We start from the raw sequence: 25,688 nt of genomic DNA on the forward strand, positions 1-25,688 counted from the left end.
TAAGTTGCCTAATAATTATGCACAGTAATAGTCACCTGCACACACAGATATCCCCCTAAAATAGCTAAAACTAAAAACAAACTAAAAACTACTTCCAAAAACATTCAGCTTTGATATTAATGAGTTTTGTGGGTTCATTGAGAACATGGTTGTTGTTCAATAATAAAATTATTCCTCAAAAATACAACTTGCCTAATAATTCTGCACTCCCTGTAAGACTGGCTACGGATACTTACTACACAATGGAGAAGCTGTCAGCCACCTCCTGTACATGGATGACATCAAGCTGTGTGCCAAGAGTGAATGAGACATCGATTCACTGATCCACACCACCAGGATATACAGCAATGACATCGAATGTCATTTGGACTGGAGAAATGTAGTTGGATGATAACAAAGCGAGGGAAGGTAGTCAGAACTGAGGAGATCAAACTACCAGAAGGCAACATTGCAGACACTGAGGACAGCTACAAGTATCTGGGGATCCCACAGGCAAATAGGAACAAATTAAGATGCCACTGAGAAAGCTGCAGATGAGTCAGCTGAATGGTAAGAACAAGATCCAGGCTATAGACACCTATGCCCTGCACGTGATCAGGTACCTTGCTGGGATAATAAGCTGGCCAAAGGAGGAGATAGAAGCCACTGACATCAAGTCAAGAACTCTCCTGATCATGCATGGAGGGTTACACCCCAAATCCAGCACCCTGAGGCTGTATGCTAAGCGGAAGGAAGGAGGTCGGGGACTGGTGAGTGTCAGTGCCACAATCCAAGATGAGACAACAAACATCCATGAATACATCAGGAAGATGGCCTCAAACATTGGTGCACTCAGTGAATACCTCAGGCAGCAGAAACCCAAGAAAGAGAAGGAAGAAGAGGAATCATCATGGAAGGACAGGACCCTGCACAGTATGAGCAAATGGCAGATAGAGGAGGTGGCTAACATCCAGAAGTCCTACCAGAGGCACTAATCATGGCAGCACAGGAACAAACTCTGAGCACAAGATCCATAGAGGCTGGGGTCTGCCACATCAGGCAAGACCCCAGGGGCAGGCTGTGTAAAGATGCCCCTGAGACAATCCAGCACATAACAGCAGGGTGCAAGATGCTAGCAGGCAAGGCATACATGGATCGCCAAGTGGCTGGCATAGTGCACAGAAACATCTGTGCCGAGTATGGCCTGGAAGTCCTGAGGTCAACAGAGATGGGCATTAACGCGTTACTGTAATCCGTTTAATAAATAAATATTAATAAATAATAAAAAATACATCCCGACGTCAAAATAGGAGATGCCCCCAAGGGTGGTGGAGAATGACCGAGCTAAGATCCTGTGGGACTTCCAGATACAGACAGACAAACTGGTGATGGCTAACCTACAAGATATAGTGGTGGTAGATAAGTGGAAGAAGTTGGCTGCAGTGATCAATGTTGAGATACTGAATGACATCAAAATCCGGAACAAGGAGCATGAGAAGCTGGAGAAGTACCAAGAGCTTGAAGAAGAGCTCGAGAAGATGGGTGAAAGTAACAGGTGTCCCAGTGGTAATCGGAGTACTAGGTGCAGTGACTCCCAAACTAAGTGAGGGGCTCCTGGAGATCCCATAAACACCATTCAAGATCTCTGTCCAGAAGACCGCAATCCAAAGAACAGGATGTATGTATGCATGTGATCCCACTCTTAGTCAGGCGCATTAGGGGGCGCTAGTATAAATAGTGGTCATCTTAGCATCCCCGCATCACGTACCTGTTTTCTCCTTTCGGTCACCTGAGTTCCCTCGGTGTTGCAGAGATCACCTGTGGATTACCTTCCTGAAGCCTTCACCGTGGCTTGTCATAGCTGCAGAAGCCTCCTATGAGCCACTCTGTTCATAAATCGAGTGACGCCATTTAGTTGGAAGTGTGGGCCTTAATGGGTGGCCAGTAGCTACACAGCAGGGTCACTATGGCTTTTCTAAGCTAAGCTAAAAGAAGTGCTGCTGCTTTGCCTGGCCCCATCTGTTTCCGTTTGCGAGGGTTCTTTTTCCCTGCTGCTGCCAGCCTCTTAGGAGTGGATGTCGGTGTGGACAGCAGCTATATACATGCCACTACGGGAGTCGGCTGGCGTGCATGTTGATCGACTTAATTGTTAAATTAAAGTAGTCAGGCAGAGGGCAATTTGGAGTAATACGGTGACTCCGTGTGCTCCAGATTTAAGGCTTTATTTAGTTTGTATGTCTGGCAGCTCTCTGTTGTTTTCATTTGTAATTTGATTTTTTGTTACTCCACTGGTAGGAGGCCCTTTTTCTAGCTGCGGATCACCAGTGTGTTCCTGCACTTGGACTGACCCCAGCATGTGCATATTAGTTTTTTTGGATTATATTATAATTTTCTTTTATTCAGATGCGGAGGGCCTGATGTGGAGGAGACTGGGGTGCCTTGGTGGTGGGATCCTTTGAGTATTACACACCTGCATTTTTAGTTTATTAGTGTGAGTGTGTGACAGTGTGCTGCACTTGTGTATTGGTGAGTTTTCTTTTCTTTTTGAATTGGTTTTGTGTGTGGCATCCCTGTCCCCCCACTGGTAAGCCTCGGCTCTGAATACTTAGAATATTTGTATATTGATATTTATGCTTGTGCTTTTATATGCTGTTTTAAATAATTATTAATGAAACATCAACCTGTTTTATCATTGAACCACGTCTCTGTACTGAGTAATACGAACCTGCCTTCTTGGTGATTAGTGTTTCTAGTGTCTGTTAAATTGTGAAGAGTATTTATTCCATCCCCACCTCCTGCTGCCACATATGGATGGGTGGATAGATCAGACTTCAAGTGTGTTTGCTTTATCAACATCTTCTCAGACAAGCCTATGAATTCTTACCTTCTGGTGAAAGCAATGAAGCTGCCTGGGCTGAGGGACTTCCTGTTGGAGGGAAGTGCACCTTGAGTCATAAAACTGTTTCAAAAAAATCAAACTATAAAATTTGTATGCAGACACAATTTGAGGAGAAAAGACACAAAATTAAAAAGTCTGATTAAAACATCCTCGATTTTATATATATTATATAAAAAAATCTGTGACGTACCATACCTTTTTTCCTCTTACTGACCTTCATTAATTTTATTTAATATCGACCTCGCCACCTCCATCACACAGTCTGAATAGGCCTGCACCATCACATCTACTGTTTTCAGTCTGTCTGCGTTCTCCAGCTGGCACTTGTAGATAGTTTGGAAATTACCTCCAGGTTCATATTTCAGGTAAAAGTGGAAAAGCTTCAGGTCCTCCTCTCCCAAATCCTTCAACATTTCCAGCAGCTGCACTGGTAAGGCCTTCTCCATTTTTAAACTGTAAAACATTAGAGGGTGTGAATCACAGTCACTGAGTTTCATGACATCTCCTGTTTACTTATTTAGGACATTTAAAGTGGATATGAAATGCTACACATATAAAGGCTAATAAATAATAATAATGTATACTTTATTGATCCCCGTGGGGAAATTACTTGTTTTTCTCTGCATTTGACCTATTCACTCAGTGAAGCAGTAGGCAGGCACCCAGGGAGCAGTGTATAGGGACGGTACCTTGCTCAGCGGTACCTCAGGGTAGCCGTTCAGTGGATTCGAACCCCCGACCCTCCTCTTTTATTTCACCGTTAAGGCTGACCCCTCTCTGAAATCAGCAGCATTGTTTCAGCCAGGGTTTTACAGTTTCTACATTTCTAACAAGAAGTGATGAGAAGTCTCCAAAAGTCTCTGAATCCGGAAATGCTAAGAGGGAATGTGCTGTTCAGCTTAGCTGCTGATCATGTTTTCAACATTTCAGATGTTTCCAGCTGTGCATTCATCACATGAAGAAAATTCTGGCAGTATAAGGAATAAAATGATGAAATAAAGCTATGGCGTTATTTTTGTGCCACTATTCTGAGCACACATAAAAAAAATTTGCAGGTGCAAGTGTTGCATTTTGAGGAGAAAGTTATTTTGAGCAAAGAAAAGCTAAATTTGAGTGAACAAAATGCATTGCTGCGTGGAAAAGATGTATTTCACTGTTTGCTATTATCCACACACATGCACACACACACAATAGCAGCCCGTCTCGCTCAGTTTTTGCATTTGCGCTCGCTCGCAATGTGTTGCTTGCGCTCTCAACATTTCTGCCCTTGCGTGCTCAGCTCTTTCTGTACACCGTTATATTTGTGCCACAAAACCAGCTAATCACAGACTTGGATGCAAAAAAATTTGATTGGCTCTTTTGGTCTCCAATCAGCTCGAATTGACGAAATGCAATATCCCAGAATCTATTTCGTCCAAAACTCAAACGAGGCAGTGGCGGAGGAACACAGAGTGGCGGAGTTTGAAATATTACTCTTTCTGGGCCACAAAATAAACTTTTAAGATATTTTTGTTAAGATATTCATTGTGTGTACTCATGTTGTACAGTGTGTTTAGCTGCATTATAGTTACTGTTGTTTAACCCTTTAAAACCGGTCGGAGCGGGCATGCTTTGTTTTGCATAACAATATTTAAATCGCGGTAGCACTGACACCACGTAAGCTAGCGCAATAATTTTTTTTGCATATGAATCCAGAGGAGTTGTACTTACATCTTATGCCATCAGCTTGTCCTAGGTTACAGTTTCCTTCCACATATAGCTTTGCAAAAACTGCATAAAAAGCGCTTGCAGCAACAAAAACATAATATTCCCCAAACAGGCTTTGCCGATCCGATCAGCTGTTCATAACACTTCCTACGTCAGAGCGAACTTTTGCATGTCCGCCATTACCTGCCCGAAACCGGAAGTGACGTCATTTTCGCGGAAATGTAGTTTTTTACCATCAGGGCCTCATGAGCCTATACTGGTGTTTTTAAAAGTTATCTTTGACTTTATGACTTTCTGTGTCATTTCTGGGATGCTGAGGACTCATATTGCACTGCTGGAAATAGTTTATTTTGATGCATATGCTGTTTTTTTGCAAATTTCCATTATAATATTTATTTTCGTTTTTCCTGCAGTGTATAAAAATTGGTGTATTTCAAAAATAAAACTATGAAGACACTCAAAATAAATTTCCTGTGGTGGGAAACTATTTTGTGCAACTTTTTTGTATTTACAGTTTTGAGAGATAAGCCTCTTATATTTCTCTAACTAGAAATATATGTTAAAAAAACAAAAACGATTTTCAATTTTTTTGTAGTTTATTGCACTTTTTTGCAATTTATGTAATTTCTATGCACTTAATGCATACATATTATTAAAATTTGGGCTATAATGGTTGTATTGATGTATAGCAACTTGAAATGCTCCCAAAAATAGCACTACAGCATTTAAAAATATAATATAAGCTCTGGCGGACTTGGTTCTATGGTAGGTCTTAAAGGGTTAACAGAGAGAGAGAGTATTTTCTTCTGTCAGTCTGCCCCAGGGCAGCTGTGGCTACAACTGTAGCTTGCCTCCACCAGTGTGTGAATGTGAGAGTGAATGAATAGTGGCATTGTAAAGCGCTTTGGGTGCCTTGAAAAGCGCTATATAAATCCAATCCATTATTATTATTATTATTATTATTTTAGTTGTCACCACAAGGAGGCACTGTTTCATTGTAAGGGCACGTATGCTGCGTCATCACACCCCTAAGAAGAAAAACTATACCGTAACAAAAATGGCACCCATGAGGAAAGTTTTTCTGTGTGTTGATGTGGAATAAAGTTCCCAAAATATTAAGGTCATTTTTGCCTCCGTTGTCATTTTCCTTCGAGTTGATCGCTGTCGATGCTGCAATACTCAACAGTTTTCATGGGAGAATGATGCTGTGTGAACTTCGAATATCTGCTCAATTTATAGGACATCACATATTTCCATAAGTGCTCTAATGTTTTCAGAACAGAATGTACCAAACTTAGATAATAAGTAGTATCAGTAGGCTTAGAATTGCTAGATAAAATTAATAATCAAGGCTGAGCAGGGAGGTGTCTTTTTTTATTCCAGGAAAGGAACAGATACGAAGTAAGGAAAGATGTCAATGGAGAGAGGAGAAGATTTACAGGGAGGCGACAGGACCGCCATGTTGCTTCCATGAAGAAGATACATGTGTTTTTGTCGTACTATAAAACTGTATGACCCGCTCTGAGGGTCGTGCTTTGTGTGAACGCAGACGGCTGATTTCACACTGAGATCCGGCGCTGTAAACTTGTCATTTCAACTGCTGAGTCAAATTAAATCTTTTAAACGACAGTCGTTCTCCTGTCCTTAAGGAAAAAATTTACATGTCAGCAGCAAAAACTGACTAATGGCTGGAAACAGTCACAGTTATCTGTGAGCAGCATCAACTTTTAGACAACAGGAAAGATCTGCAAGAAATTTTTACTGCGGTCCAAAAAATAAAACTGTCCACCTACAGAGCTGCTACGTCCATCTGCCCCAACTGCTCTACATGCTGAACTACAAACTCCACCCTGTCCTGAAAAGTGAAAAAGTCTTCACTTTTATTTTTCAACAGGTCATCACTGAAAACTGAGTCTTTTTTCCTTCAAATTATAAACCTCCAGGAGGATAAACGTGTCTGTAAACAACAGCGGAAATTTCTAGAAACTGCAGACAAAACACTCAACTCCAAGCTTCAACACTGAACTAATCTATGAACCTGGTGTCTGCTGCCATCTTTGATATACAGATAATATACAGTGGAAATAATTATTTACACCTGATTAGAAACATTTAATGTCAACCATACTCACAAACACTGAAAGGAGGAAGTGTGTTTAACACTCGGCCTCGTTGGTCCAGCTGTGAGTCCGTTACCGTGATCTATGGAGAGGCAGATTTGTGCTGAACTAAGCTGCACACAGCTGATGTTAGCCAGGAAAACATTACAGACCTCTTATCTTACTTTCTCATGGAGCTTTGCATGGAAGGAAACATTGAATATTGAAGTCTGTGGTCGTCACATCCATATCTCAAAGAGGAAAATTACAGATTAGGTCAGTCGTGAATGAAACGGCTCTTTGAAGTGAGCGATGGGAGCCTGTTTTTTTTCTTTCTCTCACCCTCTCTCTCACTTTTTTCACTTCAGAACACAGGTCAGCCTTGTGTGTGCGCTGAGCAGAGGGGGGAGGGGTGGTAGTTACACCCACAGTAGCACAAACAGAGCAGATGGGAGAGAGAGAGAGAGAGAGAGCAGGGGCAACAACAAGAGACAACATTGTCACATTAGAAAGGTATAGTAAAGAAAATGAGTGACAATGTGAAAAGAAGCAAAATCTGGAGCCATTTCACTTTTATTGACAATACAAAGGGAGAGTGTAGGGTCTGCAAGAAAAAGACTATCAGATAGAGCCAGCTCCACAAACAACCTGTACAGGCACCTGTCCACCCATCAGTGAAATGGGAAGATAAAACACAGTCATTTAAGTGTGATATTAATGAAGGTGCCAGTCAATGTTCCCTCTAATGTTTCATGTGTCTGAACACACAAACTCCCTGAGCGATCTCGTGGACCACTGTGAGCGACATTAGACGTGTGCACTGTGGTCACGCCAGTGTTGAATCCATCCAAGTTACATGTTTATTAAAATAATCAAATTACAGCATTTACATTTATGTATGTTTATATATATATATATATTTCTGTTAGACTACTTTTAATTAACTGCTTTAGCCCACTTACAATGACAATTTAAAAAAGAAATCTTGTTCCTGACCTGTGTAGCATGTTAACACTATTGGAAGTAAAAATAACTTGAACTCCAATTTTGATAACACAAGTTTCTTTTTTTAAAAAAAACAAAAAACTCTGACTTGTATTATGAGTCTGTGGTCTGGGAGAGAGTCTGTAACTCTGTCTGCAAAGTACAGTAAATAATGACCAATGTTGGGCAATTAATTATTATTAATTATTATAGTTACTACTTCAAAAAAGTAACTGAGTTTTGCAAACAACAAAGTTTTTTGCAGCTGTTTACCTAAAAATGCAGCCAAAGCGTTTTTTAAACAAACATTTCAAACTATTTACAGAACAATCAGCTGTTCTGCATCAAATCTGATGCCACACAAATTATTTGTGCCGCTCCAAAAAATAATTCCTGTCCACTATGAGATGAAGGAGAACAACAGCCTGATACCTGCAGGCCTGACAACAGCAGATGTGTCACTGCTGTAACACCTGTAACACTCAGCAGCCGCCTCATTGTTCTGACACACACAACAAAACTACTGACTACACTACACACTAACTACACACTAACTACACAAGATTTGTGCTAAACATCGCAAATCTCTCACATCTCACAACACCGCCATCACTCCTAAAACTTCCTCCCATTTCTTAACAACTAAATGCCATGTTTTGATTGGTCGACATGGTACATTTTTTGACCAATAGGAAAGGCTGGGTTTTTGGTGTTGTCTTTGCTCACAGGCTTTCGAGCGTTTTCCTTATAAAACGCCGTTTTTACCGTTTCTTCCCGCAGTAAATATAAACAACGACAGTATTCAGGAAGAAAAACAAACATTGCAGATATTTTATCATAACTCTGGTTTTACGTGGCCGATCAACACAATTTAAAAACTGGTATAAAGTCCACACTTTTCCCGTCAGTTGTTCCGTCTGTCCTGCTCACATCTCCAATGGTTGTAAACGTTGTCATTAACGTAGCTTCACTCCACATCAGCCGCTTTGCTAGCTAAAACACCGGTGTCGGCACATATTTACTTTAATTTCAATTCAGGCTGGAATTTTTTTTCTGTGCGCAGAGAACGTGCCAACAGTGCGCAATTGCGCACGTGCGCAGCTTAGAGGGAACATTGGTGCCAGTGTGTCTACTGCAACTGTTGCTGCTGCTGCGTATACAGCATCTTGCAGTATACCACCACAACCACCTAAACCAACCCAGATCTCTATGAGACAGTTTTTGCAGAAGTCTTTGACCCCAGCAAGACAGAACTCAAGTGATAAAGAGCTGACAAAAATGATTGTGCTTTTTTTCCAACTATTTTCAGTTGTTGATGATATAGGATTCAGAAAGTTTATTCATGCACTGAATCCAGTTTTATATTGATGTTGATAATAAATTAATTAAAGCAACAAAGCAACCTGAAAAGCAACTTGGGGGGGGGCAAAGGTGCTGGCTCTTTTTAGTGAACCAAGCCAAAAGAGCTGGTTCTCTAAAAAGCCAGAATTCCCATGACTATTACAGATGATGCATTCAGGTACACCTGGGAAACTCCCAAATCTCTCCTCAAACAGCTGGAAGGTTGTCCAAAGGTGATTTACTTCTCCTGGATTCCCTGTTAGTTTGAAACATAAATATCTACCATTACTTTGTTTGACTATTTCATCACTGTTTATTTAATCAGATTTCAACATGTTGGACTTATGGGCATTACTAGGATCTTGAAACATTGGGGGCTATATATTAGTGTATATATATTTTAATGGTGGCAGACAAACAGAAGAAGACGTCCGTAGTGATCCATGTAGCGGTTCCGAATGACAGCAACATCAGGAAGAAGGAACACGAGAAGCTCGAGAAATACCAAGGGCTCAGAGAAGAGCTCAAGAAGATGTGGAGGGTGAAGGTAACGGTGGTCCCCGTGGTAATCGGAGCACTAGGTGCGGTGACTCCCAAGCTAGGCGAGTGGCTCCAGCAGATCCCGGGAATAACATCAGAGATCTCTGTCCAGAAGAGCGCAGTCCTGGGAACAGCTAAGATACTGCGCAGGACCCTCAAGCTCCCAGGCCTCTGGTAGAGGACCCGAGCTTGAAGGATAGACCGCCCGCAGGGGCGAGAGGGGAATATATTTTATCAGACACTGTGTGCTGCCATAAGGCTATAGTCACAACTGTAAAATTGAATATTTCTCTTTCATTATTTCTTTTTCCTATGTGTTTTGGAAGGAGTAGCTGAACTACTTTTATTTTGGGTCTAAACATGTTGAACAGGAAGTCAGAATCAGACTAATGAGAACTAAACCTGCAGACCAGAAGAGGAAGTAGTTTCTAGTTTGTGAACTTCCTGTGGTCACAGTCATGTGTCTGTTAGTGGTTCAGTGTTCATGCTCAAGGAGGTGTTAAAAGCAGAAAGCGTGACTGTTCAGCTGTTGCTACGTGCGCACCATCACACAGACTAGATTAAAACAGAAACCTCAGGTTGTTTCCTTTTTGCTGCTCAACTCAAAGGTCATTTTTCTGTCCATTTGATACCTGATACAATTTGATATTTTCATTTCTTTGTTTTCTGGTACTTTCTCAGCTCCTAGGGGAAGAGGTGAAATCAGAGGTGGCAAATGTACAGACATCCTTTACTTAACTAGAAGTACAGATACTTCTGTTAAAACACACTAATTCTCCTCACTCACTCAGCTCAGGCAATCTCTCCAAGCATTCCAGGATGGAAAATCCAGGGGAGGTCTGTACATGAGAGGAAGAACAATGAGATTAGTTGTGAGGGAAAAAGTCAAGAAAAAACACACTAGTTAAAAGAGCTGGGGCTTAATAATAATAATGTGTATGTGTTAGTCCCTGTAGGGAAATTACTCCTCTGCATTTGACCCATTCACCCAGTGAAGCAGTGGGCAGCCACCAATGCAGCGTCCAGGGAGGAGTGTGTAGGGACGGTACCTTGCCCAGGGGTACCTCAGGGTAGCTGTTCAGTGGAGCCGAACCCCTGACCTTCCGATCATGGGGCAACCACTCTACCTACTGAGATATCCCTCATAAATGAGGCATTACTGACAGCCTCATTTATCAATCAAAGAATGAACCTTAGCTGCCATTTTTATAATAGTGCCTCATCAAAAGATCATCATGAACTTGTGATTGATGTAGCAGATGCTTTAGACACAAGCACAGAAGGAAGAGAGAGAGACAGAGAAAGCAAACTGTTTTTTGTGGATTTACACAAGTAGTAAAAAATGTCTTTGCTGATTTCTGTTCTTTACACTGATGTGTACTATTTATGCAAACTTTAGTATAAACTTTAGTACAAAGTTTGTTTAAAAATAGAAATCAATGACTGAATCAAAACATTAACTTGAATTCATATTAAATATTGCTACCCTTTTTTGCAATCGAACTCTGATCACTGTGCACCCGTGCAACACACTGTTCCTTATTTTAAACCCAGGGAATATAATCTTTTTATCCTGCGCTAAACTGAGTATTTTTATGTAATCTTTAAATAGCACAAAGTATAACCCTCAGATTGTTTTGGGGGATATTTCACAATATGAAAAATAAAAAATAATAACTTCACATTATATGCATCTCTAAAAACGTATAGAATTTGGAAATCTGGTTTTATAAAATTAGGACATGGCATGCTTTTAATTTCTAGTTTATCAAATGCCCCTGAGCAGTGTTTACCTTTAAATATAACCTTTCTTCTTTCTCTCATTTTTTTCTGTCTTTGGGAAATACAGCAGCTGGACCTTTTGCAGAAAACTATATATAAGCAGTTTGTGTTTTTGGTGATATTTGTCAAGCTGATAGAAACACTGCATTTGAAATTACTCACCACTTTAAAAAAAAAACCAAATCAAAACATTGTTTCCTTTATATTTGCTCCTCTTCTGTACTGCTACCTTGATGCAGAAGTACTGTGATCACAATCATAAATGCCTATCACTCTGACCCACTTTAACCCCAGAATATAATACTATAGATTATGTAAAGATTATCTTTTTGCATACGCAATAAGCACCAGTGATGGATACACCAATTGGATTATCTTTCATGTATCATTGTTCCCTTCATTTACGCTGAAATTGTTTTGATCTTTGACGGCACTCAGTGCGGGAAAAAAATAAACAACAACCCTCAAACCCTTCATCTGCAAAGTGTCCTGAATGCTGAACCACAAACCCCACTCTGGGCTGAGAAATGAAAAACGTCTTCAATGTTTTTCTGCAGATCATCACTGAAAACATTGCAACTGAAACTACATGGAGTCTTTTTTCCCCTTCAGACTCTACAAACATCCAGGACAAAAAACAAGCTGAAACAACCAACTCCAACATTGAACTAGTCTATGAACCTGGTCTCTGCAGCCATCTTTTATATAAAGGGTGTCACAAAACGGCTGTGTGCAGGCAAGAAAAGGACCCAAATGCCAAGCTCACAGACTAACGCAAACTCAAAAACACTGCTTTATTGCGGGCGAGGAGGTGAAACAAAGAACAAAACTAAACTGGGAAATGAATAATAACAAACTAATGAAAGACACAGGGAGCATAACACACAGCTATGATGTAGGACATGACACTTACAAGGAGAAACATGGGGCTTAAACACACTGAGGGATAACGAGGGGAATGAGACACAAAAGGAGAGCACAGCTGGGAGTGATTAGGCAGGACGACACAAGGGAAGCAAAACTAGAAACACTGACATGAAACACAGACCTTCAAAGTAAAACAGGAAACACACAGACTGAACTTTAGACACGTAAACTTAACAGACTGGGTAGACAGAACATTGGGACCTGAAACATGGGACAGAAAGGCACAGTAGACACAACATGGAACACAAAGAAGCCATTACACAAAACCCAAGAACTAAATCATTGACAACCATAACCGAAATCTAGGGAAATAATAATCAAAACAGTACAACAAAGGAAACAAGAAAAATGTGCATTTCCTGCAAAAAAGCTGTGTGTATGCTGTAAAGCAGAAGCTGTCTGCTGAAACTAGCTGAAAAAGCTGAAAAGTTGAAGAAATTGTAAAAACTTTGCAGAAACATAAGAACTTTGCAAAAATCTAATTATTTAGCAGAACTGCAATATCTTAGAGGAAACATAATACTTGGAAGAAATGCAATAACATAGCAGAACTTCTGAAAAATATTGTAACTTAGCAAAAACATGATAACTTCTCAGAAATACAAGAATTTAGGAGAAATGTGACAAGATAACAGAAATAACATTTTTAGCCAGAAATACTTAAACAATACAGAAATACTATGATTTAGAAAAATACTACAACATAGCACAAACACTCTGGTTTAGGACAAATATTATAACATAGCAGAAATACCATTATATAGCAGAAATGCTATATTTGGAAAAAAACATAATTTAGTAGAAATACTATGATTTAGCAGAAATACTGTGATGTAGCTTAATTAATATGATTTAGAACAAATACTGTGATTTAGCAGAATAGTAATAACTTAAGTGGAAATATTGGAAAAGTAAAATGAAAAGCTGAAAAAAAGGAACATGGTTAAGTTCCCTCAAAACTAATTGTTGTTCACCTGGGAAAAGAAAATAAAGATTAAAAATAGATTTAAAAAAAAACCCAAGAAATAACAGCCAACAGATACACACAATTACAAATATGGACACATATGGAAACACACATACACTGAGGGACACACACACAGGATCTAATCCAGTACACCAGTGTAAATGTATTCAATGTGAATCCTACAATGAGATGTTGCCAAAAAAGGGTCTCTCTCTCCCTCTCTCTCTCTCTCTCTCTCTCACACACACACACACACACACACACACACACACACACACACACACACACACACACACAGCAGTCAGGGAGGCGCTGAGTTTGGCCAACAGCACATTCATTCATTTCATTTCATTTATTTATTTATAAAGCACATTTAATAACAACAGGGAGTTGACCAAAGTGCTGTACAAAATAACAATTAAACAATGACATTAACAACAACAACAGGTAAGACAATTAAAAGAAAATTAAGATAAAAGAATTGGCAACTCTCATACAGTTTCAAAAGCCAGAGTAAAAAAATATGCTTTAAGATGCGATTTAAAAAGAGCAACAGTTGGGGCCTTTCTAATGTGGAGAGGTAGATCATTCCACATTTTCGGTGCCACAACCGCAAATGCCCGATCTCCTCTATGAACCATCCTAGACTTATGTAAGGTAAGGAGCAGGTGATCGCTTGATCGAAGGGCTCTAGAGGGCGTATAAAGCTGCAATGGGTCAGACAAATAGTCCGGTGCCTGGCCATTTAGCACTTTATAAGTCCAAAATAAGATTTTGAATTTAATTCTAGAACGCACTGGAAGCCAATGAAGGGAATCAAGCACCGGAGTAATATGTTGGTGTTTTTTCACACGAGTCAAAAGGCGAGCTGCAGCATTCTGTACCAGTTGGAGCCGGGCCGAGCTGGACTGACTGACACCCACATACAGTGAATTGCAGTAATCCAGTTGAGATAAAACAAACGCATGAATGGCTCGTTCCAAGTTTCTAAAGGATAGAAAAGATCTCACTTTGGATAGGAGCCTTAATTTAAAAAACGACCACTGGACAACTGAATTAATTTGTTTCTCAAATGTAAGTTTGCTATCCAAGAAAACCCCCAGGTTTTTACATGTGTTTTAACAGCACATGTTAGGTTACATAAGTCCAAATCTGGGGCATTGAAATTACAGCTCGGTCCAAAAATAATTACCTCTGTTTTATCCTCGTTGAAGGTAAGAAAGTTTGAGGCCATCCAGGTTTTAACTTCGTCAAGATATTTGACTAACGATTCCATGAGCGTGGAGGTGTTTCTATTAAACCGAAGATAAATCTGGGTGTCGTCGGCATATGAGTGAAAGCAGATGTTATGCTTCCTAAAGATTAGGCCTAGGGGCAACATGTAGATTGAAAAAACAATTGGGCCTAATGTGGAACCCTGCGGGACACCACAAGTAAAAGGAGCTGGGGAAGAAATAAAATCATCAAGGCTCACGGAAAAAGTCCTCTCGGAGAGGTACGACCTAAACCGTTCCAAGGGGATACCTTTGATACCACATTGCTCCAAATGGGAGATCAGAATGCTGCGGTCAACAGGATCAAAGGCTGCAGTTAAGTCTAGGAGCAGGAGCACAGCTGGGTCTCCTGAGTCAGTGATTAATAAAATATCATTAAGTATTTTTAAGAGGGCAGTTTCTGTGCTGTGGTGGGTTTTGAAGCCCGACTGGAACTTCTCAAAAATATTATGACAGTTTAGAAAGGTTTGTAGTTGCTCAAATACAATCCTTTCTAGAATTTTTGACAGAAACGGTAGCTTGGAAACACGTCTAAAATTAGCAAGAACAGAAGAATCAAGGTTCGGTTTTTTAAGCACTGGCTGCACTACAGCGTGCTTGTATCCAGTTGGTACTACTCCAGAGCTGAGACTGCTATTAAAAATAGTTAAAATGTTGGGACTCCATCTGAAAGGCAGGATGATGTCTTTATGCTATTGCAAAGATCTTCCACCTGGTTAAGATATACAGCCTCAAACTGGTCAAAAGCAGTTGAGGAGGTATATGTTATTGAGACATTATACAGAGATGGGGTAGATGTAGATCGAAGCCTTTCTATCTTATTAATAAAAAACTGCAAGAACCTATCGCAATATGGAAAGCGGGGGAGGTATTCAAGACTGAATTTCAATTCAATTCAATTCAATTTTATTTATATAGCGCCAAATCACAACAAAAGTCGCCTCAAGGCGCTTCATAGATACAGAGAAAAACCCAACAATCATATGACCCCCTATGAGCAGGCACTTTGGCGACAGTGGGAAGGAAAAACTCCCTTTTAACAGGAAGAAACCTCCAACAGAACCTGGCTCAGGGAGGGGCGGGGCCATCTGCTGCGACCGGTTGGGGTGAGAGAAGGAAGACAGGATAAAGACATGCTGTGGAAGAGAGACAGAGGTTAATAACAGATATGATTCAATGCAGAGAGGTCTATTAATACATAGTGAGAGAGAAAGGTGACTGGAAAGGAAAAACTCAATGCATCATGGGAATCCCCCGGCAGCCTACGCCTATTGCAGCATAACTAAGGGAGGATTCAGGGTCACCTGGTCCAGCCCTAACTATATGCTTTAGCAAAAAGGAAAGTTTGAAGCCTAATCTTAAAAGTAGAGATAGTGTCTGTCTCCTGAATCCAAACTGGAAGCTGGTTCCACAGAAGAGGGGCCTGAAAACTGAATCAATAGAGAAAAGAGTTCGGGGGTTATTAGAGTTGGTCTCGATAATGCTTGCGAGATACTTAGATTTTTCAGCTTTTACGATGACTTGAGATTGGAGAGATATTTTGCTGCTATTGTTAATAATCATCATCATTACCATTGCATTAATAATATAATCTACAGCATTGATAGTGCATTCAGATGTTTAAACATCTTGGTACCCAATTGGCCTTTGTTATAGGTGCAGTTATAACCACTTTAAACTGTTGAGTTGAATCTATAATCTTAAATGCTTTTGAATGCTTGTTATAATCTTAAGTGTGTATGTGATGATTATGTTGATTCTGAGTACACTCTGTTCAAAGTCAGAGTGACAGGAAACTGCAGGGTTGCAGAGCGTTTGTTATACTTTTATATTCTTTTATTAAGCTTTTAGTAGAGGTTCTTGATTATAACATTTATTCAACATAGTACATATAGTTTCAGTTAGGTTGTTACACATAAGGATGAGCCTCTGTTCTGGTAAAAGGTCAGAAGTGCAACGGGTGAATTGAGAGAGCATGTAAGGTCGACACATACACACACACACACACACACACACACACACACACACACACACACACACAAACACACACACACACACACACACACACACACACACACACACACACACACACACACACACACACACATTAGTTAGACTCATTTATAGGTGAGAGGTTAGTCATGTTTGTCTCTGCAAAAGAGGAACAGTTTCTTGTTGTCTCTGCAAAAAAGAGGAACAGTGTCTTGCAGGATGTGGGGCTCGTGTTCCAGACGAGACAGAGATAATGTTCTTTTAAACTGTGTTAAAAGTCATTGTGGTTTTGATCTGACCTGTGTATGAAATGTATTTGTGACGTATGAAGGGGCGTCATTAATTCAAACCCTGATGGTATAAAAAATCTGCTTATGCTTTGAATAAGTCGGAGAGCAGTTCCTGTCTGTGTACAGAGTGGTCTTCCCACGCATGTATTTCATTAAAATCAATTGTCTGACCAAGCTCTTCTGGACCTGGTTGTTTGTACTCTCCTTCCTCAATATTTGAACCTTAACAATATCTAGATAGGCTCTCTCTCAGCAGCAGGAAAGAGACTTGGAACTTGTCTTTTTTCCATTTTTGTTCAGCCTTCCTGCACTGTTGCCTAGCTGATCGAGTTGAGTCGTTTAGCCGCGGTTCTGAGTAAGCTGTCGATCGCACTGATTTAAATGGGGCGATCACATCAAGAATAGTCTTGCATTTATTATTAAAATTCGAAATCATCTGCTCAATACCATCACCAAGGGAAGAATTCAACAGTCTTTCAAAAGGCAGTGGAAAACTGTTCTGTGGCCGTTGGTTTAAAAACACGATAACGTCGTGTTGAGGATGTAGGTTTAAGATGGCAATGAGATAAAAGTATATTAAACACTAATGGACAGTGGTCAGAAAAGATCGCATCACTTATTTCCAAATTAAAAATTGTTAATCCAAAAGACAACACGAGGTCCAACGTGTGGCCCTGTACATGTGTTGGATCCAATACATGTTGGATGAAGCTAAAAGAGTCAATCAAATTTAAAAAGTCTTTAGCCAGCTGGTTGTGGGGGCAGCATACATGGATATTAAAATCACCTACTATTAAAATTTGATCATAACTCAGTATGATTCCAAGAAGTGTTGGAGTAATATACAGACAGTGGCACATAAGAGCTGATCTCCACTGACAGGGAGGCTGATGTTTCTGCTGCTGTCTGAGACCAGCAGAGGAAACCTCCTACAAACACAATAACAGTCACAGTGATGCTAATAAAGCCTGAATGATGTCCTGCTAAAGGATGACTCACCTTCCCTCACTGCAGCTGTGTCTAAGTGCTGCAGAAGGTGAGCTCGGGTCTCCACGTCTCCTGCAGGGTGAACACAGAGGCCAGCAGAGCTGTAGCTGCTGCTCAGGTCACTGAGAGACTCCTGGAGACAAGCCAGGCTCTGGATCATCACAGGATCCTTTAAAAGATCACAACAAAGAACTTTAATGGACAAACAGAAACCTTCTTTCATTAAACCCAGTGTGAGAACAAAAGGAGGCAGAGTTCCTGATTCAGTGACTCAAACAACAAAGACAAAACTCCTAAACACAAACTTAACAATGTGGTGTTTGCTGTACAGTGCAGCGAATAATGCCCAGACCTCTACATTGGAGAGACCAAACAGCCACTTCACAAGCGCACAACATAGAAGAGCCACCTCCACAGGACAAAACTCGGCAGTCCATCTGCATCTTAAGGTCAAAGGTCACTCTTTTGAGGATGCCAATGTTCACATTTTGGACAAAGAGGACAGATGGTTTGAAAGAGGAGTGAAAGAAGCATCTATGTCCACTGTGAGCGACCATCTTTGAACAGAGGCGGGGTTTACGACACCAACTCTCTGCCATCTATAATCCAGTTTTGAGTTCCCTCCCCAGACGCCTTAACGCCCACTCACATCCTGGGCCATCTGACCTCAGGAATTCACATGACAAGGTGGGGCCAGGTTTCACAATGAGCTCACCTGAAACCCTGGCTGATTGCGACCCACACCCAGTTTCACACTTTGACTCATGTGATTAGAGGATCATCAGGGGGTCCTTTGTCCCTCTTTGGGGAACCTGGATGACTGAGAACTTTCACAGCCACCTGCATATTGATTGCAGGGTGGCGTGCATCCTTGAATCTGTGCGGCCTCTTTTTATTCCTTTTATCTATTTTTCTTAAACATATATTTCCTGGGGGTGAAATTCCCCTAGGTGGCATTGTCATTTTATTATTTCTTTTATAACCCCGCCGACCACTTGGTCACAATTGTTTCAATGTTTCCTTGCTATCTGTGATGCGAAAGAAGAGCAAGCAGAGAAAGAAACGTCATTTACAGACCAAATATTCACAGCTTATTTCCTGTTTGTCGCAGAAACATCTGTTTCCACATCACGTACAGGGCGGATTGGCCTCTTTGGTCCAGCTGTGAGTCCGTTACGGTGAACTATGGAGCAGCAGATTTGTGCTGGAACTAAGTTGCACACAGCTGATGTTAGCCCAGAAACATTACACACTGACTTTAATGGAGAGATCGGCAATACAAACACACACAGTTGCGTGAAGAAATCAAACATACGGAGCTTCATACAAAAACGATCAGCAAACACAAAGTTCAGGAAAAAAGAAAATTTGCGCAGGAAGGAAACGTGCAGAGAGGCGTTTGAAGACAACCTCATAATGGCTGTGTCCCAATTCAGGGTCTGCACGCTTGAAGTACGCGCACTACGCGTACTACGTACGGTGCGTATTATAAGTACGAGAAGTGCGGAAGTGAGAGGCTTGTGAAATGGGACGGTATACGCTTCGTCGCGCTGTTCAGGTTGCCTAGCAACCATGATACTAACCGCGAGACACGTTACATACAGCTTTGTGTGACAGAAATGAAGGAGAAAAATGTTTTGTTGGTCATTCATTTTTGTCATGACATCACTTTGATTAGTTGAGTATCTGAGGCTGAGACCACGGGACTGTAAACATGATTGTTGGGCTTCATGTCTGTGCTGAACAGTCATTTAAGATTAGTTAGTAAATAACAATGTTAATGTTGTTCATGAGACTAAAACCATCTCACTGTGGTAATGTAAATATAATATGGACAATATTATAGTATTGTCAGATTATTATGATATATATATATATCATATATACACACACACACACACATATATATATATATATATATATATATATATATATATATATATATATATATACATACACATATACATATATCACTGACTTTCAGCTTGTTGTGTTTGTGGATATATGACTGACTTTAATTATTACACATTCGCACATAAATAAGTGACGTCATATTCAGTACTTTTGACAGTTCACTCTTCGGCCGCTCCATCTTATTAGGGAAATTCCACATACATAAATGTAAATTTCAAAACTCAACCCCATCATTTAATTTGTTTTTGATTGAAATTGAATATTACTTAAACTCTCTTAAATTAACTTCCAATAAAAAAGGTTTATCATTGATTGAAATTCATTCAGAAATGTTTAAGGAATGAGCTGTCACAACTTTCAAGTACAAAGTTATGAAGTCTGTCACATTCCCCCCTTTTTTTTCTTTTTTCTTTTTTCATCCTTTATTTATTTATCCTTCTTATTTCATTGTGCTGTATATTGTTACTCTTATTTGCCTTGTATGTCTACTGTACAAACTGAACTGGAATGACTGACTGTTCGCTTTACAATTTCAATAAAGTTTGGAAAAAAACAAACAAACCTCTTCGGCCGCTCCCTTCTGCCGTATTTTGCGGCAAAATTATCCACACCCACCACCGCGCTATGAATTGTGGGATATATGGGACCACGAAGCGTGCACCGGACCACTCTTGATATTTGGGGAAATCGACGGCGCATTTGGAGTATGCATTTGAAGTACACTTCGAATTGGGACAGCCATCGTCGCGTGGCGGTGACGTAACCGCACTTGAAATGCGTACTTCAAGCGTGCAGACCCTGAATTGGGACACAGCCAATGAGGAGCATCGAAGCAATGTGTGCTGCGTTCGGGGACACCTCGGAAACTCCCAACTCTCTCGCAGGTTGTGATTTATTACTGAGTGTTGTCAAGTTTGAAACACAAACATGTGTCATCAGTTTGCTGTTCTTCTTCCTGCAGCGTTTGAGTATTTCAGCACTAAACTGATGTTTCTTCAAAGCTCATTTCAACCTGTTGAAGTCGTGAATGAAAGTGCAGACTGAATCAAATTCAAATTCAAATTTTATTTGTCACGTACACAGTCATACACAGTACGATATGCAGTGAAATGCTTGGACAACTGCTCGTGACCCAAAGAAAACAAAAAAAGGAAAGGCTATGAATAAGATAGGAAATAAATATGAAAAATTAAAAAGAAAAATTAAAAAGGGTAAATTTAACTAGGAAGGAATAAAATATAAATTAAGGTTAAAAATGAAATAACTGTACAACACAAATTAGAATGAAGGGTAAATTTAACTGGGAAGAATAAGATAAAATATATAAATTAAAGTTGAAAATAAAATAACTGTACAACAAAATACACAATACACAATATAGAACTATATAAGAATGTATGAAGAAATCTAAATATAAATAAATATATACACAATAACAGCAGCTGTACAAGTATTAACCGGAAATGAAGAATATAGTGACCAGTGTTGTGCAAAAACAAAGTCCAGAAAGTCCAGTGTGTGTGTAAGAACCATATGTGTGGGTCAGTACTGTGTGGTGGTGTGATTGAGAGACCGTATCGCCTGCGGGAAGAAGCTCCTCCTCAGTCTCTCTGTGTTGGTCTTCAGGGAGCGGAATCGCTTTCCTGACCTCAACAGAGAGAACAGTCTGTTGTTGGGATGGCTGAGGTCCTTCACGATCTTCCTGGCCTTGGTCCAGCACCGCCTGCTGTAGATTGAGTGCAGGTCAGGGAGCTCGGAACGGATGGTGCGCTCAGCTGACCGCACAACCCTCTGTAGAGCTCGTCTGTCCTGCATGGTGCTGTTCCCGAACCAGGTTAAGATGTTTCCCGCCAGGATGCTCTCTATGGTGCACGAGTAAAAGTTCCTGAGCACCTTGGAGGGCAGTTGGAAGTCTCTCAAGCGTCTGAGGTGGTAGAGACGCTGTCGGGCCTTTTTCACCACGGTGTTGATGTGACAGGACCATGACAGGTCCTGCGTGATGTGAACTCCGAGGTATTTGAAGCTGTCCACTCTCTCCACTGGGCACTCGTTGATGACGGGGGTCTGGTAGTTCCTCTCCTGCTTAGTGCTGAAGTCCACTATCAGCTCCTTTGTCTTACTGACGTTTAGAAGGAGGTTGTTCCTCTGGCACCAGTTCTCCAGATTCCTAATCTCCTTCAGGTAGGCCGTCTCGTTGTTATCAGAGATCAGGCCCACCACGACGGTGTCGTCAGCAAACTTGATGATGGTGGTGGAGCTGGTAGTGGCCACACAGTCATATGTGTACAAAGAGTACAGCAGGGGGCTCAGAACACACCCCTGGGGTGCTCCAGTGCTGAGAGTGGTGGAGGCTGAGACATGTCCGCCCATCCTTACTGCCTGTGGTCTGCCAGTTAGGAAGTTGGAGATCCACTGACACATAGATGAGCTGAGTCCCAGATGCTCCAGCTTGGTGGTGAGTGTGGAGGGAATTATGGTGTTAAATGCAGAGCTGTAGTCTATGAAGAGCATTTTAACATAATTCCCCCTTCTAGTGTCCAAGTGAGTGAGTGATGTGTGGAGGAGATGAGAGATGGCATCGTCTGTGGAACGATTTGGACGGTAAGCGAACTGTAGTGGGTCCAGTGTGTCTGGTAGTGAAGAAATGATGAAGTCTCTGACCAGGCGTTCAAAGCACTTCATCACTACTGAGGTGAGGGCTACAGGGCGATAGTCATTGAGAGAAGCAGGGTGGGGTTTCTTCGGGACAGGAACAATGATGGACTCTTTGAAGCATGTGGGGATCACCGACTGAGATAAAGAGATGTTGAATATCTCAGTGAACACAGGAGCTAGCTGGTATGCACAGTCTCTTAGGATACGACCTGGGATGCCGATGTGAGAGTGGATCACATGATGTTTAAGGTGTGTCATGTGACATGTTCAGTATTGTCACACATGTCTAGATTGTCCCTGATATCATAACTGATAACAAACACTGATGATTATATATATATATATATATATATATATATATATTTTGTGTCCCGTTTGGATCTTTAGCATCAGAATTGTTGTCTTAAGGCCAAGAAAGATGCCAAGCGGATTTATTTTACCAAGTGGATCATCATGGCCTTGCCATATTGGTCCATTTGATTGACCTTTGTTATAATTATGAATTTATTTTATTTTCAGTTGCTACAAACGGGACAGACATGACTGGGGGATAGGACAGGGAGAGAGAATGAAAGAAAGAGAGGGAGAGAAAGAAAACCAAAGGGGAGAAGAGACGGTGAGAAAGGGGGGGAAGAAAGAAAAAAAAACAAAACAAAAAAAACACCTGGGTCACCTGTATGGAGAAAAAAAACAGAAGAGACAGCAAACAACAAAGAGCAACATAATAAAAAAACGGCACCATCACAAACTAGCTAGCAGTAGATATCAGTAGATACTAAATAATAAACGATATTGTGCAGCACGCAAGATAGACAGCACACAATGTGCTTTGAGGCAGCAGCCAAGAAAGCTGTAGTCCGCGTCTGTGAATACCCGTGTGTACACCTGTGTGCATACCTGTGTGGATCAGCATGCTTGCATTCCAAAGGTTTCTCCATGTAATGATCTGCTAGGGAGTGTGGGGAGCCACTGCCCCGTCCTCCAGGGCATGAAGCAGGTATGGAGATCAAAACTCCAGACATCCAGAGGCCCCCAGAACACAAGAGACCAAGGAAGACCAACAGAGGGGCAGCCGCGCCACTGTCCCAGTAAGAGCTGAGGAGAGTCCCAGATGAGGGCTCACTCAGCAGCCGCGGAGCAGAAGCCAGGGGGAGTTGCAGTGACGCGCCCGTGAGCTCCGCCGGCAGCCAGCTGTGCCTGAGTGACCGAGCCCCAGGCCGAGAGGCCGGGGGCACCCCACCTCCGAAGTGGCCCGAGCGAGCCCCAGGCTCCAGGCCCCGATAAGCGGCCGCCAAGGAGTGAGCCGGTGTGTACCCGGACGCCCACCCCCAGACACAAAGAACCACCAACGCACCGACACCTGAGGGAGTCCGCCACCGGCAGGGGAAGTGGTGGTGGGTGGAGATAGGCCTCCAAACCTCGGAGGGCCTGAGATGTCCCCAGAGAGGTGGTGTCTGATACCCAACCTGACATATAGACACAGACATACAGGCACACACAGACACAAACATCCATTCCCACCCTCATGCTCTCATATACACTTACTCCACACTCAACCAACATGGAGACAGACATAAAGAGACGCTGTACACACGATCACACTCCCCAAGCATACTCTACGAACCGGGTCTAGGTACCCTTGCCCCTGGAGGGGGGAACTGCACCCAGACCCAGGTGGTGTTACCCTTTTCCCTGCGGTGGGGAGAGGCAGACCGCCCCGACTCCGCAGCAGCAGGGAGGCCCCACACTCCAGACCGCAGTCGGACGGCCAACTCCTCCTAGCCCCCCCGCTCCAGCAGGCCGCAGAGAACGGGGGTGAATAAAGTATTATCAATCAATCATTTTGTCTAGACTCCAAACCTGATGATTATATTTGAAGAATTATTACTGATGGCCAGGGGCGGATCTAGAGAAATTTTTCAAATTGGCAAAGAAATCACATGGGGTGGCAAAATCAAAGCCTTTTCCCCCCAAACATATATGCAGGTGGTTACATATGGCTAAAATGATTCAAATGCAGTAAGTATACACGTTTTTCATATAAATATAGTCTGTAACTTAATTATTGTCTGTAGCCCACATGATTACACACTTAGTTACATAAAACATGTGAGTTTTGATTCTATGTACTGTATAGCCTGTATAATAAATAAATATGTAGCCGTATAAGTATAAAATCCAGAAAGCTACACAACATGGGGCGGTTCATTTACAAACACAGGTCTAATTTAAGTTTCACACTGTTTTTTGATAGAAAACAATCACATTGTTACAGCTTAAATTACACAAAATGTCAGAAATCTGCACTGTCATGAACAAAAATGTAAACCTAATTTTTTATGATTTGTTGGATTAACCCCCTGAGGTCTGAAATACAACCGGACACTTTTGACTCCTTTTGAGTTTACGTTTGTATTTCACCCTCAAATTGTTTCATTTTATTTTTTTCTCCCATTGCCTTGTTTGGTATCATTCTTTTCAGCTCAACTGAATTTAGTTGTTTTTTTCACTGACATACTGCATTAGTACTATTATTACTATTAATAGTACTATTACTGATCTGAAATCACACAAAGAACTTAAAATCCTACTACTATTTTCTTACTGTAAAAAAACCACAGACATGTTGAGTAAATGTTTATAACTTGAAATGCAAATATAAATCGTACATTTTGTAAACAGATACAACTATTTATCTAAAAATGCAGCCAATACACCTGCTGTTTTTTTCATTTTGTACAATTATTTAAAAATATTACTAAAACTAAAATAAGTGAATAATCAGGTGTCGCAATAAGATGCTCCACAAATGATGTGTGACAGTAAAAACAAGTTTGTCCACCAAAAGACAGAAGAGCACAGGGACAAACCTGCAGGCCTGACAACAGCAGGCGTATCACTCCGCTGGTTTCTACTTAGTGACAGTGTTTACAAATGTGCCTCTGTGACATTCATTAGTGCCCTCACTGACACACAAAACAATGACTACACAGCAGAACAGCTACACAACACAACACACTAAGTATACACTCCACACTAAACGTCACAAATCTCCCACATCTAAAAACTCTCTCTCACTCGCTCGCTCTGTCTCGCTGCCGTTACTCCTACAATAATAATAATAATAATAATAATAATGGATTGGATTTATATAGCGCTTTACCATACCCCTATTCATTCACTCTCACATTCACACACTGGTGGAAGAAAGCTACGGTTGTAGCCACAGCTGCCCTGGGGCAGACTGACAGAAGCGAGGCTGCCATATCGCGCCATCGGCCCCTCTGGCCAACCCCAGTAGGCAGTAGGGTAAAGTGTCTTGCCCAAGGACGAAACAACCAGAACAGAGAG

The 25,688-nt window shown here is 41.2% G+C and overlaps 2 long non-coding RNA genes across 3 annotated transcripts; both read left to right on the plus strand.

The window, feature by feature from the left end:
* Positions 1-538: 538 nt before the first annotated feature.
* On the plus strand, positions 539-25,200 carry LOC120743226. The gene is made up of 3 exons (XR_005698100.1): positions 539-685; positions 17,818-17,827; positions 25,190-25,200. It is a non-coding gene; the product is annotated as an uncharacterized LOC120743226 (long non-coding RNA).
* On the plus strand, positions 7,494-17,369 carry LOC120743227. Of its 2 annotated transcripts, none has more exons than XR_005698102.1 (3): positions 7,494-7,506; positions 13,955-13,958; positions 16,886-17,369. It is a non-coding gene; the product is annotated as an uncharacterized LOC120743227 (long non-coding RNA). The 2 variants fall into 2 exon arrangements; XR_005698101.1 differs by lacking the exon at positions 16,886-17,369 and adding an exon at positions 15,045-15,157.
* Positions 25,201-25,688: the final 488 nt, after the last annotated feature.

This window comes from Simochromis diagramma, unplaced genomic scaffold (genome assembly GCF_900408965.1).
Source record: "Simochromis diagramma unplaced genomic scaffold, fSimDia1.1 OVJJ01000522.1, whole genome shotgun sequence".
Classification (NCBI taxonomy): Eukaryota; Metazoa; Chordata; class Actinopteri; order Cichliformes; family Cichlidae; genus Simochromis; species Simochromis diagramma.